At 42.4% G+C, this 18697-nt stretch overlaps 1 protein-coding gene across 1 annotated transcript in view; it reads right to left on the bottom strand.

Moving 5' to 3' along the window:
- Positions 1-18697, bottom strand: part of GLDC (glycine decarboxylase) — an 85515-nt gene that overhangs the window by 65625 nt on the left and 1193 nt on the right. The gene's annotated exons all lie outside the window — the stretch shown is intronic.

Below are 18697 nucleotides of genomic sequence, written 5' to 3'. Positions count from 1 at the left end.
TATTTTAAAATAAAATTAAAAGAAGTTATAGTAGATGTTGTCTGTCCATCTTTTTCCAAGCTTCCAGACTGCAGCACCCTTCCTCCCAAAAGGAATACTTTTGGGGCAAGGGGAGGGACTTCCAATGGCAAAGGTCAGGGGCTAAGGGGTGGGACTTCTAGTGCCACCATGGTGAGCAAGGGTGGGGCAACTGTCAAGGGGCAGGGCTACCCACACAGCCCTTAACAGCTCCCCAAAACTTATTAAGTGTCCCTCTGTCCAAAATAATTGCCCGCTCCTGACATACACTCCTAATAGATGCTTGTACCAATAACTGTATATTATATGTGATATTATTTTGTTGCCAATTTTATTGTATTATTTTAGCAAAAGTTGTAAATAAACTACTACTACAACAAAACTAATATTTGTTGATTATTTGCCTTTGTTCCACTGCTCATCATCTCTCCTCTGCCTTTTAAGCAAGGTGTGACCAAATATGACTCACTCTAACAGCCAATGATGGATTTGAATCTCTGGTTATCAGTCAGCCAAAGTATTGCTTGTAAACAAATTATGTTGTGCACTATTTTTTAACTCTGTGGATCTCAAGGCAAGTTTTCCAAACTGCAATAAATAACTTAACTTCCCTTTCTTCCTATACTCTTTTCAAAAGACAGTTGAATCTTCATTTTATTTTAACTGCTTTGGTTTTTTGCACATGTTTCTTTTACTTTAAAGAAAGAAGCTTCCATTTAATTTTTTGCTTTTTTCTTATTTCTATAAAAATGCAAAGGCAAAAACAACCCCCCCAGGAACAATCTGATAGATAAAACATTTTTAATGCATTCTCATTCATTTAATCACACATTCAATTCTTTAATACACAAAACATGATTTTGACTTGACTACTGACTTTGCTTAACAGCATGTGTCACATGCATTACAAAAAGCACACGACTGAAGAGCAAGACAAATGTAGTAAACACATAATAGAAACTTTCCTATAAGGCAAACAAAGGAAGCTCAAAAGTGAGCTGCTAGAATCTCTTCTAAAATGTGGTGATTCATTAAGTTTTCCAAAAACTCTTATTGAGCATGTACAACATGGGAACTCACAAAGAAATACAGATGCCCCGGAAAATCCATCAATATCGTTCAACAATTCCACGATGGCATGATGGCGCACATCCTTGCAAAGGATGAATGCACCCTGACCCGTTTCCAGTTACAAATGGTGTCAAGCAGGGCTGTGTGCTCGCACCTACCCTCTTCAGCATGGTATTCTCTGCCACGCTGTCAGATGCCTTCCAAGATGTTTACCTTGGATGGGGAACAGATACCACTTTGACGGAGACGTATTCAACCTGCGCAGGCTCCAAGCGAGCTCTAAAGTCCAGAGAGCCACACTTCACGACTTCCTCTTCGCTGACAATTGTGTATTATGCACAGGCTCACAGGCTGACATGCAATGGTTCATGGACCTATTCTCATCAGCCTGCAACAACTTCAGACTTCCTATTGTCACAAAGATGACCAAAGTGACGTTTCAACCTGTGCCTGGCACAACACCCCAGGAAACACATCTCAGTTAAAGGCCAACAACTGTCGATAGTTGACAAGTTTGTCTATCTAGACAGCATGCTCTCCCATGCTGTTTACATCGATGATGAAGTCAACGTGAGACTAGCGACAGCTGGCGTGGCCTTCAGCAGACTCTGTAAGTCAGTCTGGTAATTCCCACTGACAGAGGCATGGGAAAGTTGACGGAACTGAAGGTATACAAAGCCATCATTCTCCTAACCCTCCTTTATGCCTGCGAAACCTGGACTGTCTACCAGTGTCATGTCAAGAAACTAAACCACTTCCACTTGTGCTGCCTGCGAAAGATACTAAAGATCAAGTGGCAGGACAAGATTCCGGACTCTGAAGTGCTCGGAAGATCAGATCTCCCCAGTATTCACTCTCTACTGAAAATGGAGCAGCTAAGATGGGCCAGCTACCTTTCAAGGATGCCTGACACTTGCCTGTCAAAGAAAATTTTCTACAGCAACCTATCAAATGAAGTACGCTGTCACAGCGCATTAAAGGAGTGGCACAAGGACACCCTACAGGTGTCCCTAAAGAGTTTCAGCATTGACCCGGTCATGGGAGCAAATAGCTCACGACCGTCTTTCCTGGAAGTCATCAATCCAGAATGGAGCATTGGCCTTTGAACAGCAATGCATGGCAAAAGCAATGAAGAAACATGTGGCCAGGAAAACGAAAACTTCTTGTACCCAGTCCGCATCACTTTCTTGACTTCCCTGCAGCAGATTGTTCAAGGCAAAGATCAAGCTCATAAGTCACCTACGTACCCACGTGACCTAGCCTCCACCCTCCTCTTTTCTCTTTCCTCTCTCTCATCTCTTTTTTTCTCCTTGTATCTTTTCCCTCCCTTTTTCTTTTCTCTCTTCTCCCCCCCCCCCACCACTGGATGCAGTTGTCTTCACCTGCGAAGGCCAAACAACATATTGATAAAACTCTGAATTAAGCCAAAGAAAATTTAGGCAAGGTTTAAACCAATTTTAAAGGGTCTGTTGTCCAGGTAAAGGTTTAACCGGATTGGATTTAAGGAATTAAAATCAGCAGTGCTAAACCAACACAACTCTGTTGACATAGATTAGACCAGAGAAGGTCATGTACTACAGTAGTAATTTTCAACCAGGATGCTGTGGCATACAATAGGTGTGCAAACATGATTCACAAGATACACCTGGAGACTTCAGATAGTAAAATCACACTGTTAAAAATGTTCTGACCAATTATGATCTTTCTGAGTTTTCTGCAACAAAAGAATGGCTCTATCATTTTTATGTAGTCAGAAAAACTGTGAAAATTGAGAGCCGGCGTTTTCTGGGGGGTGCCTTCAGATTAACAAGGGGTGCCTCGAGTCTTAAAAAGTTTGAAAACCACTGCACTAGAGTAAAAACTGAGCAGTAGCAGAGTGGTTTGATATGGGGGGGGGGGGGGGGGGTAGTGGAATTTGATCTCTGAAAAGCAGTTACTACAAACAACTCTATAACTTTAATTTACTTCCTTGCATGTCTGTCACAGAGATAGTAGTAATACAGGCCTAGGCAGAGTTCCTTGATACTTTGTTGACAGCTGAGAAGGACTATCCTGAAAACTAGCAATAACTGAGAACACCCAGACTTCTCTCACAAACAGAGGGGTAGGAAGTATGCCTGTGCGAAGCAGCAAGTGTTTGCTTCGGATTTGGATTCGGTGATTTGAATAACTGTCCCGATTCCATTTGGTGCCGATTCAGAGGTTCGGCCATAGACTATACAGGCAGTAGTCCTTGACGATGCTGGACATAGCTGCCTCCAGCTAGTAAGTCTGTTGTGGTAGGCAGAGGGGGGAGGGAAGGGGTGTGAAGCAGGGGGCAGATCAATGCCCCCACAGCAGGGAGGGATTGGGGTTGGGTCTGGGACCAGCTGCCCAGCCAGGGTGGGGGGCCCCCACAACTGTGTGCCACCATGAGCCGCCAGTCTGGGGCTGCTTTTCCAGTGGCTCCTCTGGTGGCTGTTGCCGCTGGTCTGGGAGGGAATGGGAGTGGGCATGTGCCCCCGGATCTGCGCAGGACAGGCTGGACCAGGCTGCACTCTGGATGGGAGGCAGAAGGCGCTGGAAGCAGGGGCTATGCCCTCCAGCTGCTTGCCCAGCTGCGGCAGGCATGCACGGGATGGTGCCAGTGCCAGTGCTGCCTCAGACATCCCTGCAAAGTGCAGCCCAACAGTGGGGGTTTGCTGCCCAGAGCACAGCCCTGGCTCCGCCTGCCCTGTGGAGTGCAGCCCTGCGGCGGGCAGTTGGGGGTAGCCTCCCAGAACGCAGCCCAGCCCACACAGATCCAGGGGCACACGCCTGCTCCCATGCCCTCCCAGACCAGCTGTGAGAGCCATCAGAGGAGCCACCAGAAGAGTAGCTCCCAGAACGGTGGTGCACAGTGGCAGGAGCCCCCCTCCGAGTCCTGCGCCTCCCTGCCCCGGCTAGGCAGCTTGTCCCAGCCCCAATCCCTCCCTCACTGTGGTGCATTAATCTGCCCCCTTCCCATGCCCTTTCCCTCTGCCCACCACAACAGACTTAGCAACTGGAGGCAGCTGTGTCCAGCATCAGACTGCTGCCTGTATAGTCTATGGCCAGATCTCCCCAAATCAATTTGGAGGTTTCTGAAACAATTTGGACCTTTTAACAGGTCTCCCGGTTCGATTTGGATCTGTAGATTCCTGAACTGAATCTGAACTGGTGACCTACATGGGATATTCTGCATCATTACCTGTCCCCCTTCTCTCAGTAGCATTCTAATGATGAGACTAATGTGGCAATTTATGCTTTGTGCATCAGTTTTATACACTGCAGATTTTTTTTCAAGTTGTCTCCTAAATTGCCAACATCATTAACAGTTCCATTCACAAGTATCAGTCACTGGCTTCCCCCATCCACCACTCATTATTACTAACTGAAGTTGTGCCAGCTTTACCAGGGGCTTTCCCCTTGCGGTTTCAGGTGCTACTACTAGAGTCCTCTCCTTTCACTATCAGTGTAGACAGACTTAACTCAAACAATTCATATGCCTTTGAAATATTCCAAATGTGGCTGAAATGCTCCAAAACAGCACTTATTCAAATTAGGTGTTATTTTCAAGGGTTTAACTTTCTTTGCTAGGTGTACACAGGGACAGGGATCCCATAGGATCTCCAGAAAGGAGGGAGGGAGGAAGAGATGGGTGAACAGTGCAACAGCCATTGGGTCCCACTTCTGGGGGCCTGCAAGATGATAAGCATGTCAGTCTCAATCCCTTCTACTTCTCTGCTCAAGGGGGAGAACAGGAAGAGGGGTATTTGGAGCTGGAGTCACTGCAGCTCCATACTACTACCACAGACCCTCCCACTCCCACCCAACCCCTGTTGGGAGCTCCTGATGCTGAGTACTCTTCACCTAGGAAGTGATCCTGGCACTTGACAGACCCTGCACCTGCTCCTCCCTTAAAGCCAGGCTCTCCAGCCCCCTAGCCTCCTCTACATCTCTGCTCCTAGGAGAGGGGAAGAAGAGAGATTTGGAGAATTGGGGACTGGAGATCCAGGTATCCAAGTATCCTGGTGGCACCCCACTGTCACTACAGACCTCCATGTCCCAGTGACTGCTTCCCTCCAAGACCCCTGCTAAATCCCATGCCTCCCCCCAACTAAATACCTGTGCACCTCCAGCCCCCCAAATGCCATACGTCTCTGTACCTGCACCCTCCTATAGTCTGTCCTGTCTAGACAGCAAACAAATGCATGCAACTGCAGTGATATTGAGGTGTTTTAGCTGGGCAGGGGAAATGGGGTCTATACCCATGTCTCTGGTTGGAAGTGTTAGCTTTTTGAAACATTACACCAAAATATGTTGGGTTTTTTTTAAAGTTACTTCCATCTGTACCCTAAGTAGTCATAAACCTTTGGGTTTTTTAGTTTTTATCTTGCTGAGACTTCCGTTGCATCAGGCTCAGTCTCTCCAACCTTTCTAGCTGAACATTGCTTCCTGTAGGTTTGCACTTCCCAACCTCTCTGTCTGTCAAGGAACTTGTGACCTTTGGATCACTTCCCCAGAGATTCATGTTTAGCCTTATATACCCCAATAGGGCCAATTCTTTGTTGTAAAAGCCCACGTGATTTCATAATAAAGTTAAATTAGTTGGAGGTTAAAAAGGAGTCCATGGTTTTGTTTAAAGTTCCAGTTTACCTGATCATTGACAACCATTAAATCCCACACAGAAATAAGAGTATTACTGGGATTTATCTTACCATATTTCATGGTATATAGGGCAATATGCTGTATAGGTCAACCCTGGTTTTCCAATGTGAAAATTTAGGATTTTCATAGTGATGGTGTACAAGTCAACCTGCATTTTATTCAGAGACAAGAACAAATAGTTGTTGGCATGATTAGCACTATGAACTCCTAGTGTATATAAGAAAGAAAAGCTATTACAAATTAGAGAATTTCAGTTTGGTGCATGGGAGAGCTACCAAATCCAGGGACCTTGCTAAAAAATAGAAGGCACATCAGAGGGCCTTGAGTATATGCTCTGAAATAACTTGCGTTCTTGCACATTTTCCCTGGAGACAGAAGATGCATGTCTTGTTCATACAGTCTAAGATTTCAGTGAAAATATTTGCAAGACTTTGGTGAAATGGTTACATTCATTTTAACTCTTTCTCCAGTTTGTGAACTAAGAAAGCAAGCAATATCTAAAATGAAGAGGGGGGGGGGGGGGGGAAGACAGGATAAGAAAAGCGAACACTCATTAAGAAACATCTGCCAACTAGCCATCACACTCAACTCTGCATGTATATTTTTCTAAGGCAGCACAGATTAAGTGCTTTATCTTGAATCCACTAAGTGAAAATAGTTTATTAATCCTTCAAGAGCCTTGGTTGGCAAATCTTTTCTTGCTGAATAAGTGATTACCATTGACCTTGTTTCTCTGAGAACATTACGTAACACGATCAGTGGCAACATCAAGAATTAAGTACATTGATCTTATGGTACTGGTATCTGCAAACTATGGAAGAGAACACTGCAGATTCATTAACATTTATAGATTTTAACTGCCTTATTAAGCAAAGAAGTTGCTACTATTTAGCAGGAAGAGCACTCACTGCTATCACTGCTTTACCTATCTTTTCATTTTCACACAGTCACAGCGTTGATTTACAACTACTACAAAGTGTAACATCAGTTTAATTGTTGGTGGGATCTGCAATGGTTTTTAATAACCTTTTGTCTGACAAACCTGATTTTACTTGCCTGGGAAATCAACTACTTCACAAGGGATCAATCAAATCAGGTCTATCCTTTCATGCCTTTAGAGCAGGGGTTTCCAAACTGTGGCATGCATACCCCTGGGGATAAGCAAAACATTTATGGGGGACGGGGGAGGGGGGGGAGGGGGAGAGAAACAAGAGAGAAATTATGTAATGGCAAAATTTAAATTTTCATTATTTTAATATTATAAAAACCTAAGTTTATCTGTCTGTCTGTCATGCTTTATTCACACTCTGATTGGCTGACAGGAACAGCCAGAGTGCTCCAAGCGTGGGAGAGTGCTGCCATGGTTCCAAAGCCACTTCAAGGATCAGACAGAGGGTGGAGGCTCCCCCACACTGCTCCCTGCAAGAGGCACAACAGCAGCAGCATGGGGCATTAGATAGTGGCACTCCATCCCAGCCCCTCCCTCCCCCCATCATTCTTGACTGGCAATTGGCTAGTAATAACAACAATTGGCATTTAAGGGGTTAAAATATAAAAATGTATGCTGGTGGGGGTATGCAGGCAGCTGGTAAGTCTGGGAGGAGGTATACAATAAGAAAGTTTGGGAACCTCTGCTTTAGAGTTATTTTTTCTTGAACATTTATGCTTGTATTTATTTCAGCAACATTTTTGTAAAAGTGCTACAGGAAAACTCACAGCAGGTCAGGGATAATTCCCAATCCCAGCATATTTAAGTCTATGCAAATTATAGCCCAGATTCTCTAACTCAATTTTACTGGAGCTACAAGACACTGACAGTCTTGGATGGAAAAGCATTGAAGGATCAGAGAGACCCATGCTGGCCATAAAGATGCGTCATTGGTCAAGTACAGAAATACAGAGATAAACAGTAATACATCATAGGAAAAAACAGCAAAAAGGGAGTTATAGTCCAGTAAAGGCATGGATCAAGTAGGTTTTTGGTTCTTTGTTGCTGTCAAGAATCAATCAGACTGAAGTTTCGCTTTCCATATTCTGTGCAATGTAGGAACTGTCATTTCAGTCTTGTATTGAAATGACATCTCTATGGAATTACACTACCTTAATTCACATTTGCTTCACACAAAGATGAGCAGGATTTTATGTACTAGCACCAACCAATGTCAACCACCAAACAATGTCAAATGATAAAAACCTGTGTAGAGTAACCAAAAGACAGTCCTGAATTCTTTTATTTCATGAATGTGAAACATTACAGTTGTCAGAAGACATTCCTCCTCCCATGACCCAAGGCAGTAAGCCTTCTAAAGCAAGAGAAAACTGAAAGCCACTGGTTTGCCCAGTGTTCCGCTCAGCCATGTTAAGAGTAGAGATGGTACCAGAAGAGGGAAAGATCTAACTATAGAAGAAAAAAAAACAAAATTTAAGTACTTTAGGTTGTATTTTGGTGCCCAGTAAACTCTCCCATCCCAGGCATCAGCTCACATTGCTGCTTCCACTTAGATTCTCCCAACTCATGAATCTTCATTTCATCAAAAGTGAAGAGAAGCATCTCAAGAGAGGAAGTCTAAGATACAGAGAGGAAATCCCTTGAGTTTTTACAAAGAACTTAACTCTATAGCAGGAGTCGACAACCCCTGGCACGCGTGCTGAGCGTAGCATGCAAGGCCATTTTCCTTGGCACACACTGGGGCCAGGACCAGGGCCAGAAGGCAGCAGCTGTTTGCGGCCAGCCCAGGTTCTGGGCAACTCCTGATAGCCACGGAGCCTGGGGTGGAGAGGGAAGGGGCACAAGCAGGGCATCCTGCCATGTACTCCCTGCCCGCATTTTGTTTTTCTGGCATGCCAGCACTCCAGCACCTTCAAAAGGTAGGCATTGTTTCGCTTTTCGGCACTCCAACCAAAAAAAACGTTGCCTACCCCTGCTCTATCAGATTCAACTGATTTTAAGATACATCTCCTGAACACAGGCAGAGCCCTTCTTTGTCTGAAAAGTCCACATTCTCTCTACTTAAGTCACTCTTTGAAGATACACTTTTGGTATGTAACATAAAAAAGCATTTCAGAAAGTGAAGTAGAACATTAATAAATGTACATGTAAACTTTTAAAACTGAAAACAAGAGGCTGTGACAGCTGAAAATCATGTCCGTGTGATAAAGGTGCTTGCTGAAGGCTCTATGAAGATTAGACCAAGTGTTTTTCTGTATTTATTTAGATATTAAGCTATATGTTGTTGCTAAGAGCCTAATTAAAAAGTTTCAAATGTAGTAAGGCCTTGTATAAAGTAAGGCCTAGTAAATTTAGCAAAGCCTTGAAGTAGTAAGGCCCTATGGTATAGTTAAAATTAACCTTATCAAAGGAATGCAAGGCTTGTACTGCTATTGGTCAGTCTAAGGACAGTTGAAGTAAAAAGAATCTGAGTGGCTGTACGTTATCAGTACCGTTCAGAAGCTATAAATTAGCTAAAACATCTGGAAATTATTCTGAAGGAAGATACAGCTCTGTGAAAGGATTAGTTAGCTGTTGACCTGGATCAGTGGGCCCGTGGATCTCGAGGAGCCCAAGGACTGAATACCATGGTCCTTCCCAGTACCTCTCGGACAGCGCTGATCAGGGACACCTGACTTCGCTGAGCTTTGTGAAAAGAGAAACTTGTCGTACTTCAGACATCAGAGGGGACTGCCGATAAGTTGCCCATGTGAATTATTCTTGTCTGTCATTGTTTGTCTTGTTACTATGCGCAATTGTGTTTTTGTTAAGTCAATAAACCTTTCTTACCTTTCTACCCGCAACCATACTCTCAATCCCGAACCCTCCACAGGCAGCTGGGACAGAGGCTTAATTACACAAACCTGGAGGTCTACAAGTAGAAAATAAGATGACAAATGCTTTAAAGTAGAAGTTAGCAACCTGTGGCCCATGGGCTGGATCCTCTTGCCAAGTCATTTCATCAGGTTTACAAAGCTGGGACAGCAGCAAGAAGAACTGGCAGCATTTGATGTCTGGATCATAAGCACTGGCCTACTTTTGGACTGAGCTGTGTTAATTTGGGCCACTGCTAACCCCCATTTTAAAGCGTGAAAATGAAACAGTAGGGTCCATGTTAATACGTTACCAAGATGACCTATGCCATTATCAGCCTGCTCATTGTCTGCACGCATTTTCACATTCTAAGATCTTCAAAGACAGGAACTCCATCTCCCTTAGACACTGGAAATGTCTCATATATTTTAGGTACTGCTGCAACCTAATTTGTAAATCCACAAACATTTCTAACCCCACTTAACCATGCTGCGTCATCTGGCTCTGGGAGTTGCAGCAATTAGCGCTGTCACCACTCCCCCGCAAGTTTCTTGGACATGTGCAGAGCTCTGTGGGCCAGATGATATGTCCTACATGTTGAACTGGGGCCACAAGCTGTTTTTGTCACCCCTGGACATTTTTCATGTTCTTACACAATAGGGGTGTGTAAAGCAGGCCCTATTCAATTCAGATTCAGCCCGAATCAGGGACAGCGATTCAATTCGTTGGTTCAGATCACTGCCCCCAATCCGATCCAAATCGGAATCTGAAGAGCCAATACCAATTAGGAGAATCAGTGATTCAGACAGACACGGCTTTAAATATTTTTTCTACATACCTTGAGGTACCAGCGCAACTTGTGAATGCTGTGACCCTGGAGTGTGTGGGGCTTCTCACAGGATTGCAAGGGGGGGGGGGGGGGGGTGCACAGTGGCCTCCATGCACTCAGCAGCAAACCTGGAAGTGGACCAGAAGCACTTCCAGTCCACTTCCGGGAATGCCGGAGAGTATGCTGGCAGGCCCCCCTGCACCCCTCAGCTTGGTGATTGGCCATGGGTGACCCTGGGTGCCCCCCCAACCCAAGAGGCACCAGTCATGGAGCTGGACGGAAACAGGGCCCCCCAGTGGACCCAGAAGTGCTTGTGGTCCACTTCTGGGTCTGCTACTGAACACGCTGGGGAGTGCCCCTGCTCTGCTCCACTCCTGCGAGACGCTCCATCTGCCTCAGCACTGCAGCATTCACGAGCTGCCTGCTACTTAGAGGTATGTAGAAAAAACATTTAAAGCTGTGTCTATGTCCAATTTGATTCGGAGAGATTAAAGGGTCCTCCAATTCAATTCAGATTTGGAGATTTGGCCACTGAATCTATGCCCAATCGAATCAGGGACTGAAGCTTCGCACAGCCCTATTAAGCAATTCTTTGACTCTTTCTATATACCCTCTTCAATTCATCATCACCCCTTCTACTAAATGGATGCCAGAACCAGCATCAGAGCTCTACAGTAAATAGCAATATAATAACTCAATATACTACTCAATATACTATTATACTATACTATACACACACACACACACACACACACATACATATGCACACACACACACACACACACACACACACACGTATGTATATATACACACACACACACACACACACACACACACACACACGTATGTATATATACACACACACACACACACACACACACACACACGTATGTATATATACACACACACACACACACGTATGTATATATACACACACACACACACACACACACACACGTATGTATATATGTATATATACACACACACACACACACACACACACACACACACACACACACATGTATGTATATATGTATATATATACACACACACACACACACACACTATGTATATATTATACTATATACTCAATATACTACAACTCAATATAATAGCAAAAGCCAAATTCAAACAAGGACTTAATCAGATAGCTTTAACTATACCAGTAAAATAAATGAATGTGGGTATACGGTAACTGGATGTTTAAACAAAACCATTCAAGTATTGCTTTTGAAGTCCACTTTTCTAAAAATCAAGTGTCAAAAGTTGGCCTGAATAAGTTCATAATTGCAAAATTACTAGGATTTAAGACTTTCAGAAATGTATTGCAAAATATGCAGAATCTCTCTTCTCAAATAAATAGTGTACAAAAATGTGTGTAAATTAGTACCAACAGAAACTTTTACATTAAGATGTGATATAACTAAGTAATCATTTAACATATCCCTAAAAAAAATAAAGCCATACACAATTCCAAGGGTTCAGCTATCATAGATCTGCTATGTGGATTTGCAAGGATAAAACAAAGTAGATTACTCTTATATAAGGCGGTTTGTTCTTTTACTCCAAATGGGTCAATCATTACATACTTGCTAAAAGCAGCTTCAGTTCCTGAAGAAAAGCTATCCAGCAAAGGTCACTTACACTGTCAGTGGCAAAAGGTCTCTAAAATACCAGATGTTTACTCCCAGTTTCCAACCAACAGATCTCTAGCCTTTGTTTTGGCTATTGATCAACCAGAAGTCACATCAGAGCAGTGGGACTCTACCTTTTTGGAAGGTGTGCCACATATTAACTCCACACACACACCCTTTGTGATGCTCCAATTCCCTTCCTCTGCTCTCTTTTTTACTCTCCTTTCTACTCCTTGCCCAATCTGCTTCTCTTTCTTCAGCCCATCTCCTCCCCTGCTTGTGGCACAGGTTGATCACACGCATGCTTCAGTATTTTTTCCCTGAACTTCTAGCAGGTGCAGCTGGTGAGCTCAGACTGGTAGGGTGGGTGAAGCGGCACATGGCAGCTGGAGAGGAGGGAGGAGGGGGCAGTCTGCAGCCAGCCAGGCATTCCAGCCAGGAGCAGGAAGACTGCAAACCCCACTCCACTCCACTCCCAGCAGGCTCCAAACCCCACCCTGTTCCCAGTGGGCTGCAACACCCCCTCCTCCCCACCCCCGTATGCCGCTCCACTCACCCCACCAATCTGAGTTCACCGGCCACACCTGACTTGTGAAGGAAAAGCAGGTCAGTGATGGGAGGCTGGAGAAGGAAAGCAGACTGTAAGGCTATTAATTAGAATGCGGTTAGAGTTTAAAATATAGCAGTGTACAGTAAAAATCCCTGTTTTCCAGCATTCTACTTGCTGGCATACTCCATTAACCAGCACCACGCCACCGCTGCCATGCCACCACCATCCACCACTCCACACTGCTGTGTGCATTTCCCCCCCCCCTCCCAGCACTGTCACCATGCCACCGCCACCCACCACTCCACACCACCATCACCACGTGCAAGCCCCCCACTCTGGCTCTGGTATTTTTAGATAACTGGCATTTTTACATTACCAGCACCCAGCATTCCCCACTCGTGCTAGATAATGGAGATCTATAGCCCAAAAAACCAGGTAACTTTTACTATACTTTGTTCCATCCCCACTAAGCTTTCAATAGCACATTCACCAGCTAGACTCGCTCTGTCATCTGTCAGAAGGCACATTTAAAATGCCTACTTGTCCCAGCAGGAACACCAAAGCTTCTTCACATCAGGTAGATAAAGAAATTATTCATTTTAGACCCCTTTCACTATCTACAGCCCAAATCTCATTTCCTGTTATCCATTCATTGTTCTGGTCTATACCAAGGCCAAATTTATAGTACAGTATGTGCATTTTATCAGTGCAGGAATGGTAAAGTATTACCTAGATAATGCTCTCTCTAGCATACATGCAGTTATACCCATAAAAATAGTCTTACTGGTATAGGCAATTCTACCACCCGCAAACAAAATAAGCTATACCAGGTAAAAGCATAATGTTTAGAAATGGCCCTTGAAGTAAGTTCACCTTCAAGGCAAAAAACTTGCAGTCTGACGCATCCTATGCATCCTTACCACAGCCCCACATCTAAGGGATTGAAAAGTGTTTAATAACCAGGGGTGCTCAAATCATACAAATTCTCATTTGATCCACACCACTCCCATACACATCCCCACTGACAGATCCCTCCACATGGCTACATCAAGGCCTTGTCCACACAGTTTTACCAACTGTACTGGCTATAGATACATAACCCCCCTTATGGTAATTTTTATTCCATTATGAAAAACTGTCCTTTCATGATTGTTTAAAAGTCTTTCCAAATAACACAAGCTAAATTGCAGGATTTATACTTACGAAACAGTGGCCAAGCAAAGTAGTTTAAAACCAATTTATATTAATGTCATTTTACACCATTGTTTACATTAAAAAAAGCAAAACAAAAAAGAAAAACACTTTCATGTTCTCACTAAGTCTGGAACTTCTAATTAAAACTGATAATTAAGATACTGAAGGCATGTACCCCCCCCCCCCAAAAGGATGCTTATTTGCCCAAGTTGAATGTCTTTTTCAAGCTCCATAGGTAACCCTAATGCTAACCACTGACTTAAAAATGGGCGTGGAGCATGTTCTTAACTTTTCTTGAACAGGAATGTATTTAGGCTCGTGCTTAAGTGGCCTCCTGAATTCTGCCATAGTCTCTAGAATCAAAACCTAAATTTTTTTTAAAAAAGCTAGGTTGCATAGGAAGATGTTTTCCTGTTTGTTTGATCAGGTATAGGTCTTTGAAAAAGGATATTTATTTAAATTGATCACATGGAACACATTCTTAGAACTACTTTCTTCATTACCCCATCAAAGACGGACGTTTCGGGTGTTTTTGCACATGCTCCAAGGGTGGGGAGGGAGGCGGCGCTTTAGAGTGGCTCCAAAAGCCGCTCTAAATAAAGCGTCGTTGTTTCTCATGCATCAGGGTGCCTACGCGTTAGCATGGAGGCTGCTCCAATGCACTGGAATTCTAGCACGTTGGAATAGACTTGATTAACTGAGTCTGCTGAAGCATAGCAATTACCAACTCAATTAAATCAAATCTGCTGAAGCATGGCAATTACCGTGCTCCAGCAACCTCCTGCGTCTTGTGTATCAGCGTTGAACAAGCTTTAGTTCAAGTGCCCCCATCACCATCTTTAATCATGGGGACTGTGATACACAAGACACAGGAGGCTGCTGGAGCACGGTAATTACCACGGTAATTAATCAAGTCTGCTCCGATCTGTTGATATTCTAGAGGGTTGGAGCACCTCTACTCTCTTGTATAGGCATCCTTAATGTTTAAATTACGTAATTTATTAACACTTTTTAAGAGTTAGTTTAACTTGATTTAATTCTCATAAAACATTCTACACTCTGACAACATACAAACCATATTTGATGAGAAATTCCACACTTATTATTTCAAAGACAATGTTCCCTACATGAATTATTTAATTATGAACCTTGTTTGATCTAGCATCCAGTGTTCTGTGTATAGTCACACAACTTTAGATGAAGTCTTCTGGTAGATGCTTAGATAAATAGTATCCCACCAGAAATACATGGTTATACATGCATAGAATAGGAAGACCCAAAAGCAATAACGGACACATAGAAGTTATTCCTGCATCCTATGTGAGGACCAAATCTAACTAGCTTTAGTAAAAGCTCCATACTCTAATCTACTAGAGAATACATACAGGTGTGGACACACAACATTTAAAGACAGTTTAAATGAGGTTTAAGCCTGAACTGGATGGACATTCAAGCCTGTTAAACCAGTTTAAATCTGCCTGCAACAGTTTGAGTGCACCTGGAAAAGTCAAGTACTATTCTGAACTAGTTTGCTGTTATGTACAGACATCAAACTTCCCGAGACACAGGTCTTGACAGTCCTGCAGGCATCTCACACTGTATATTCCTGCTTTGCTTTCCTCCCCACACCCCTCACAGCAAGTGATCATTCTGGTATGCCAGCAGAAGTCTAGTACCTGGCTCCTCCCTCCCTCCCCTCTTTTCTCCCTCCCATTAGTTGGTACTTTTTTTTGTTAAAAAAAAAAAAAAAAAAAAAAGCTGAACCACTCTGCTGGTTCAATAAAAGTTCTCTTTCTAACAAGCTGCTGTGTACTCACACTTGCAAACTCAGCTGCAGACCCCAGAGGAAAAAAGTGTGGGAGAAAGCACTTCCTCCACTACCATTCCAGGTTAGACAATCAAACTGCACAGACTTCAGTCATATGCAGGCTACTGACATTTACAAAGAAAAGGGAAATTGTCCCCAGCCACAGGATACCCACTTCCTGGGATGCCCAAGGCATGAATGCAAGTACTCCCCTCTCCACTCACCCAGTCAGTGACATTTGGGAATAGTTCAATAGTTGTGTGCATCACACCCAAAATATTTTAGGAAATTGGTTTGAGGAAATGAATGGTAACAATTAATACTACTTTGATCTGGGGACAAATGCACGGTGTTAATTGCTGCCATTCATTTCCTCAAACATTTTGTATGTGTACTTTACAGAACTTTCACTAAAGCTACTATATAATTTTCCATATTTCCTATTTCTTAAAGTTTACTTCAAATTTGTTATTAATGAATTAGATTATATTTCTTCCTATTCATGTTATTTTGTCCTTATCTGTAAAGGGAGACACTGATAAGATATCTAGGTACAAAGTATTAGATTACAAGAGTTAGTACATGGGCTTTTTTGTTACATAAAGAGGTTGACAAGGCAAACCTATGCACCAGTTAACCATGTTTAAAAGCTTCACAATTAGAATAAAGCACAAACTGTGCAATCTCTCTCTCTTAAGCCTTCTAAAGTGTAAGCTTAAAATAAAATAGAACTAAGTTTTGAAGATGCACTGTTTAACAAGCTACCATTCAATAATCAACTCTATAGCTGATTCTTCCTTAAAAGTTCTCTCTCTCTCTCTCAGAATAACAGAGAGATAAAACAGAATAACTGGACCAATTGTTATAAAGCTAGTTAATGAAGTCTTACTGAACATAATTAAAATATTGCCAGCTGTTCCATTACAGACTCGTATGGTTAGTGAGTATATGCAAAAAAAGTTACTAATTAACACTAATATCAAAAAGATCTTTCTGTCATTAATTATAAAGAGGATAATATAAAAAAAAGGTACTTTGTTGATTTATTTTGACAATCCTAGTTTAGTTTTCAATTTATATTAATTTTAATGACTTAGTAACAGCACTATAAAATATTTACTAGAAAGCTAAGTAATGGAACTCATAATGTTACTAATGTAAGACTTCAGTACATCATCAGCTATTAAAATCTTCGAGAAGTGGAAAGAGAAAGATGTGTAAATTTTAAGTTACCTGAACACCTACCCTCACTGACAGTATAAGTTACAAACAGATTTTTCCAAACAGGGGTTATATATTGATCATGCTAGATCATAAAGTGGTTTATTAAGTTATATCTATGCAAACTGTGACAATAAGAGATGGTATTAAAACCACCCACTGTTTGGGGGGGAGGAGGGAAAGGGTTACAGATAAGAAAATATTTAAGAGAGTAAATTTTGTTGGTGCAATGGTATATTTTATTTTAAAGAAACTTTCTATCCATACTGTGTTATTCCCGGATAGAATCAAGCCTTTTCAAGCCATAGTTTTTCTGGCTGTTCCTTCTGGCTGCAGCTTCTGTTCTGTGATGTCATCTCAAACTAACCAGATTGAACTGGCCAGGAATCTCACAGAAGCTGCTAGCCCTAAAGTTTACACTCAATTTACAATTTGCTGATGAACAATATAAAAAGGCAGGAAAAGGATTCATAATAAATTGGTCTTGCCTATTGATATTTTAACACATACTGAAGGTAAAAAACTATATTGATATAATAGTTTTCAGGATATTAAGTAGCTATTAAGCTTTGGTTAAACAATCAGACTGAAACTTTCATTTTAAAAGGTTTTTGTCAGCATTATGCTTTCACGAAAAATGCTGGTAAATACATATTTACTGGGATCTTTGTGGAATCTAGAAATTTCTTAGTCTAAAGTCTGGTCTTTTTCTTCTTTTTAAGAAACTGAAATCTAAAAGTTCATCCAGAACACCAATAGCACATCTCTTCAATCAGTGTTACTATGGTAATTTGCTGAAATACACTAGTGCCTACTATTGCAGTTAGAGCTGCCCAAGGGCTGAAATTAAAAATAACCTTTTATAGCCACATGAAAATATTATTTCAGGTAACTAATTCAACTAAATAGAGGTGCTGACTTGAAATATTGCAAATAGGTTTTCGTCACATTGGTTAGCCTTTAAGCATGTAAAAAGAGGATTTGTTTCTGATGCACAGCATTTCTTCATGCATGTCTTCAGTCCCAATGTGTGAATCAGTTCCAAAAACAAACCAAAATTCCAGCCATTATTTTGATGCACCTCTTATATGTAGACCATCCATCTTTGTATTCATTTCCAGATAAAGATTCCGACCAACAGGCTTGCAAAGAAGTTACTTAGAAAACCACCAATGACAATATATGGCTATAGTTTTGTAAGTGCAGTTAGCTAACAATCTGTTCTAAAGCAACTCAGGATTTGCAAATAACAATTCTCAATCTGTATTACCCTGCCTTAGGGCATACTAAGGTTTGCTAACACTAACTCAAGACACATTTCTAGGTATGTCTCAACCTAAAGCATCAATGGCCATTTGAAATGAGCACAAAATGGTACTTTTATGCAGCAAGCATACTACTGGAGGCAAGTAATACCTAGCACAGGGGTAGGCAACCCCTGGCACAGGTGCCAGAGTGTGGCACTTGAAGGCACTTTGCTTGGCACACATGCCTCTGTGTGGATGGCAGGGAAGGGGCTGGGGCTACATGGCCACAACAGGGATCAGGCCCCTTGTGGCTCCCCCACCATCCACCCTTAGCATGCCAACATCTTACAAGTTGAAGCTGCAGCTGTTTTTCCTTGCTCTGCCCAAAAACATTGCCGACCCCTGATCTAACAGCTTAAAGCAGTCACTCTCAACCTGGGTGCCACAGCACCTTGCAGTGCCTTGACTGAGACCCTTTCAAGGGTGCCATGAGATGTGAGCTGTGCCAATGTGATTCCCAAGATAAACCCAGAGATTTCAAGTAGAACTTCACAGTGTTAAAAGCCATGCTGCCCTGTTCAGGTCTTTTTTGAGCTCTTCCCAACAGAGAAGTGGCTTTATTTTTCTGTGGTCATGAGCCAAGTAAAATCTAAGCT

The sequence above is a fragment of the Alligator mississippiensis genome, chromosome 3 (assembly GCF_030867095.1).
Source record: "Alligator mississippiensis isolate rAllMis1 chromosome 3, rAllMis1, whole genome shotgun sequence".
Lineage (NCBI taxonomy): Eukaryota > Metazoa > Chordata > Crocodylia > Alligatoridae > Alligator > Alligator mississippiensis.
This window is presented reverse-complemented; position numbering and strand designations above follow the sequence as displayed.